The sequence below is a fragment of the Thamnophis elegans genome, chromosome 10 (genome assembly GCF_009769535.1).
Source record: "Thamnophis elegans isolate rThaEle1 chromosome 10, rThaEle1.pri, whole genome shotgun sequence".
NCBI lineage: Eukaryota > Metazoa > Chordata > Lepidosauria > Squamata > Colubridae > Thamnophis > Thamnophis elegans.
The window spans coordinates 19,717,889-19,723,645 of record NC_045550.1 but is presented as its reverse complement, the minus strand read 5'-3'; the positions used below and the strand labels follow the sequence as shown (position 1 = coordinate 19,723,645).

At 42.8% G+C, this 5,757-nt stretch overlaps 1 pseudogene; it reads right to left on the bottom strand.

Moving 5' to 3' along the window:
- Positions 1 to 1,273: 1,273 nt before the first annotated feature.
- Positions 1,274 to 3,031, bottom strand: LOC116514152 (annotated as a pseudogene).
- Between the last annotated feature and the right edge of the window lie 2,726 nt (positions 3,032 to 5,757).

Genomic DNA, 5,757 nt, shown 5'->3' with positions numbered 1-5,757 from the left:
GCAGTTGCAATTCTAAATACAACTTTTTAAAAAATTGGCTGTATTCAGTATTCATACTTGGGCATGTGATATTGCTCTGTTATTTAATATATTATTTATGTATATATAAAAAGTGATATGATATAATATGATATAGTTAGTTATCAGTTACTTAATACAGGTGATAAAAATTATAATAGCATAAATGATATTGATCAAGTAAAATTTTAGTCTAGTTAAAAAAAGTAAAATGCTTTAAAACTGTATACTTTGATTGGGGTTTCAGGCACTTCAACATCCACGACTGTTTCTACTGATAAATAAATCAAAAGTAGTATGAAGTCAATTCATGATCTTCCTCACCAATTATGATCCCTACATGCTCAGAACAGCGTCAGTCAAACTTTTTTTCTTCCAGACATCCAACAGAAGAGCATAAGTTAAAGCAGTGGTTCTTAACCTTTTTGAAAGAATCGCCCCCTTGAGCCATTGAGGAAGTTATCATTGCCCCCCCCCATCCCCAACATAACCTCTAAATCACAACACAGGGAAATAATTCTTCAATTTTTTTGTTTTCTTTAAAAGTGTCATCAGGACCTATCAATGCAAATAATTTACTTCAAGTCTTTTTCCCATATCTCAACTGTGTGAAAAATTCTGATGCCATCCATCACTTTACTCCCAAACTTCGTTATACATGTATTTCATTATTATCTTATTTATCAAAGACACTTAAATGCAATGACCACTGAAAACAAAATTCAACTGCAAGAAAATGAAATGCCCGAAAAAACCCAGTAATGTTTAATGATTTAATTACAAGTGAATTTTAAGACGCAAAAAGAAATATAAAATGAAAACTCTGAAACTAAATTAAGATTCAAAGAAAATATATATTCATGCACACTGAAAAAAGGGTTAAAAGGACACAAAGAAAATTTTTACAGAAGGAAAGCAACAAAAATCAGAGTGACAAATTGTATGTATGTATGACAAATTTAACGCCTTAAACTGAAGAACATATATGTGTGTGTGTGTGTGTGTATTCTTCAGTTTATATATATATATATTCTTCAGTTTAAGGTGTTAAATTTGTCATACACACACACACACACACACACACAAAGTTTACATGAAGAACACAAAATGTTTTACAGAGCACAAGAATAATTCAAAAACGAAGCCAAAAACTCAAACTGGAATGTGGATACCAATGCAAGCAAATACAATGATAAGAATGGAGACAATTATTAACAAAGAAAATGTATGTACACAAAAAGCAAAAAAAAGAACATCAATGGCTGCCTTGTGCTTGGTGAGCTGATGCCAATTTCTTGATGTCTGGAACCATTTTTGTTAATCTCATTCTTAAATCACTGCGCTCAGTGATCTTCAACATGTTCCTTGACTTAGAAAGGATCTGTTGGATGGCGCTGAAATCCCTCTCCACTAAGTAAGTAGAAGGAAAGGCTAAAAGAAGCAACTTAACTTCCTCCCACAATGTTGGGTAAGTGTTCCTCATTTTCACCCAAAAGGCTTTGCAGCCATAACTCTGAAAATGTGATTAGGCTTCACAGTCATATTTCAGATCTGTCAGTTGCTCTTGCAGTTTAGGATGAAGTTGTGCAAAGTCTGCTGTGAAAGGATTTAGCACCCAAGTGGGCACTTCCAGATTTATCAGATCATAGAATCTGGTTTCCATATCTTCTTTTAGTTGCTTCAAGTGGCAGCAAAAAATGTCCAAATCTTCTGCTTGGAGTTGACATTCATTACCAAGGCTTGGGAACAGTTAGAGCTCCCGGCGACTCATATTGCTTGCAATGAGGTCCAATTTGAAAATAAATGAGCAGATTACTCCTTTGGCCTTAAGAAAATTGATTTTATCTCCTTGCAGCTTTACATTAACTTAATTCAGCTTGTCAAAACATCAGCGAGATAAGCTACATCCAGACGTCGAAGTTTAAGAGAACTGCTTAGACTTAGATCAATGGTTTCAAGAAATTCGACAACTGTGTCAAAAAGTTCATGGAATCACTGCAAAAACTTTCCTTTTGAAAGCCACTGTACTTCGGTGTGCAAAAGGAGACGTTCAAACTTCTTGTCATTTTCTTCACAAAGCTTGTGAAAAAGTCGGTTGTTCAAGGCATTCAACTCAATTTTATTCACAGTGTTAATGACGTAACAAATAGACTCATACAAATGGCCATTCAATTTTTTTGAGACAAGGTGCTGTCTATGAATGACGCAATGGACAGTCATAACTGGTACAACCAATTTTAGATGAGATTGAAATCCGCGATATTGTCCAACCATGGATGCAACTCTGTCAGTTGCACATGCCACGACATTTGTCAAAGGAATATTTTTCTCATTAAAAAACTCTTCAACCTTTTTAAATATCAAAGAACCTTTTGTGTCGGTGGCTAAATTTCGAGCAAATAACAGTTCTTCCCCAATCTCTTCATTTCCGTTGATGAAATGCACATAAGCCAATAACAAGACTTCATTTTCACGAATCATTGACTCATCAATCTGCATCACGAATTCTGTACTTTTTAAGGTGTCAATAAGACTTTCTTCCACTTCAGCAGCTATTTCATCAATTCTTTTTGATATAGTGTCATTGCTCAAAGGAATCGATTGCATGAAAGTGCTTGTGCTGGGCCCCAACATGGTGGCAACAATCCGTTTCACTGCTAGTAAAATCAGTGTTTCTCCGATACTGTGAGGTTTGCCACATTTTACTATCAACAAAGAAACTTCATAGGAACAAATGAGCCCCTTGTCGGCATTGAGTGACAATTTTCCCAATAACTTCTCAACAGTGTTGCGACCCTCAAGCTTGGCCTTTAAGGATTGGAAAAGCAATAATGGCTTTATCTGAATGAATTCTTACCAAATGGTCTTTCAGTCGGGAAGGCTTCATCGCTTCATTTAAAAATGTTTTCTCACAAAAAAGACAAAACGGAAGCTGTACGTTGGAAGAAGATGGATTGAATCCCAATTTTAGGTATTCTGTCGAATATTGCCGACACTTCCTGTTCTTGGCCATGTTGAGAGGTCTTCGAAATGAAAGGCACCAACTGCAAATTAAATTTTCGACTGCACTGGAACACTATAAAACACATGTGGGCATCGATAAACCTAGTTTCAACAGTTACATTGACATTACAGCTGACATCACAGGGGACAGCCACTCAGCATGCAATGTTTTGAAAGAAGCACTCACCCCTCCATCACTGCCCATTCTGGGCAATGGTGTGCCACTGTATGGGCAGAATGATAGAGGATGATGCGCAATGCACATGAAGATGAGCGATGCGTATTCACATATGTATGGCGTGCTGCACTGAAGCTAGCTGGAAGAACATTTTAAAACACAGTTCAATCCACTAATAGCGAGCGATCTGATGTTTTTGTACAACAGATATACAGCGGTTCACTATACAAAAAAAGTCTCAAAAGTATCCCCAAAACTTGTCGCTCCATCACCCCCATACCGCTTCCTTCCATTCCTTCGTCTCCGCGTTGCCCCTTTTTGATCCATTCCACCCCTGAAAAACAAAACTGCCCCCTGGGGGGCAATATCATCCAGGCTAAGAACCACTGAATTAAAGTACTGAACCATGACTTTTCCTCCCCATTTCTGTTATTAGCTATCTTTTCTGTAATTCTCCAGAAGTTCCATACTGAAATCAAAACAAAGAAGGGGATTTATTTATAAGGAAGAAATGCATAGCTGCCTGATGACTATAGTAGGTGACTCTATGTGTCTGAAAGAAACACTAATTTGAATCTAGGGAATCAGAGATAGAATCAAGCAAGTTATTAGGCTCTGCGCATGTGCGAGACTAAGATGGCTGCTAGGCTTTTTCGTCCTGAACTATTCAGGTGAAAAATGCTGAAAAAAAGCACTGAGAAGCAACTTCGTACCAGCCGAAAAAGGGTCACTCGGGATGACCAAGACCCAGAGGACCCAGGGAGACCAGTCAGCTGCAGGGGTCACCACTTTGGGGCGACCCCGGACCACGCAATCTTCAGCGGCTTCTGTGTTATATTGGCCGCTCGGTGACGAAGAGGGCAGCTCCATTCTGATAACAGCGGCGGTGTTTTTCGGCGATTCCAGCGATTGTTTTGCCTTTCTGCCCTGTTTGTTTACAGCGGTGAGCCTTTGGGAATTTCCTCTGGCTGTTTTCCCCCCAGAGAGGAGACTTTTGAACTGGGCTGTCACCGGGGTTAGGCGAATCGAACGGCGGGTTTGCCATCGCCGCCGCAGCCTTTCCCCTCCCCCCCACAACAGCTACGTTGCGCTTTGTCCTGAGAAAGGTGTGGCCGGATTTCAACATCAGAGTGGCCGGGCTGGATGGTTAGTCTTTGCCGCTGCCACCACAGTTCCCCTTAGGCCGACTCTCCTTCCCCCCCCCTCATTCTGGCACAGATGCCTTTGTATTTGCTGTTTCTGCCGTGGGTGGTGGACAGATGATGGCGGCGTTTCCTGCTATCATTGGACGCCTGCAACACCTTCCGATTATATCCGCCCAGCTTGCTGAACTCTTGGGGTCTCTATTGAATTACTATCATTCTAGAGGAGGGGAAGACGATCTGGGCGCCCGTAGAGACTGGCTACTTTGTGTGGCTGATTGCAACTGCCACCACCATAGCCCTTCCAGACGCCCTCCTCCTCCCTCCTCCCCCTGTGGCTCAGCCTTCGTATTAACATTATCATTGCCTTCTACAGAGCCATTTGCTGAGAGCCATTTGGCTCTGCCTGAACTCGCACTCTAACAGCTGCGCAATCTATCCTTTCTTTCTTTCTTTCTTCTCTCCCTCCTTTTCTCTCTTTGTATGGGATATGCATGCGATATGTATGTAATTGAGTGAATGATCCCACTTTTTATTGCCATTATTGTTGTACTTCTGTGTTTTTAATTATTACGTGGGGACTGCCTGGGTGAGTGAATGAGTATGTTTGATTCGGAGGACCTGCCGAGGAATGCGGGGGTCATTGGGGTGGTCGGGGGGACTATGGACACGGGAGTGGGCCGGAGCATCACGGTCGTAACAGGGAGGGGCAGATATGGCAGGGACTTTAGGGCTGGCCATTACCGGGGAAGGAGGGCTCGCTACGTTGCAGAGATCCCTCCTTCCGGCCCTATGAGTCCCACTCCAAGGCCAGATGGTGCGAGTAATCAGGACCCTGGTCTCAGGCTGTTGTCGCTAAATGCCAGGTCTGTAGTTCATAAGGCTCCCCTCGTCCGGGACTTAATTTTAGACGAGAGGGCAGACCTGGCATGTATTACTGAAACCTGGCTGGGCCCGGAGGGCGGAGTCCCCTCGTAGAGATGTGCCCAGAAGGCTTTCAGGTGCTCCATCAGCCGAGAGCTCAGAGAAGGGGTGGGGGTGTGGCTATTGTTATCCGAGAGTCTTTAGTACCTCGTAGGATCCCTGCTCCGGAGCTTGTCGGGTGTGAGTCCCTGCTGGTGAAGTTGGACCTCAAGGGTCAAGTGGGCTTGCTGTTAACGTACCTGCCTCCCAATAGCGTTGCAGCAGCCCTCCCCGCGCTCCTCGAGTCAGTAGCCGAGCTGGCAATTGAGTTCCCCAGGCTTATGGTCCTGGGGGATTTCAATCTGCTTCGCTCGGTGAACACTCTGATGGAGCGCAGGAGTTCATGGCTTCCATGATAGCCATGGTCTTGACCCAAGTAATTCGGGGCCCAACCCACTCAGCGGGTCACATGCTCGACCTCGTATTCCTCTCGGAGCAGTGGATTTGTGATCT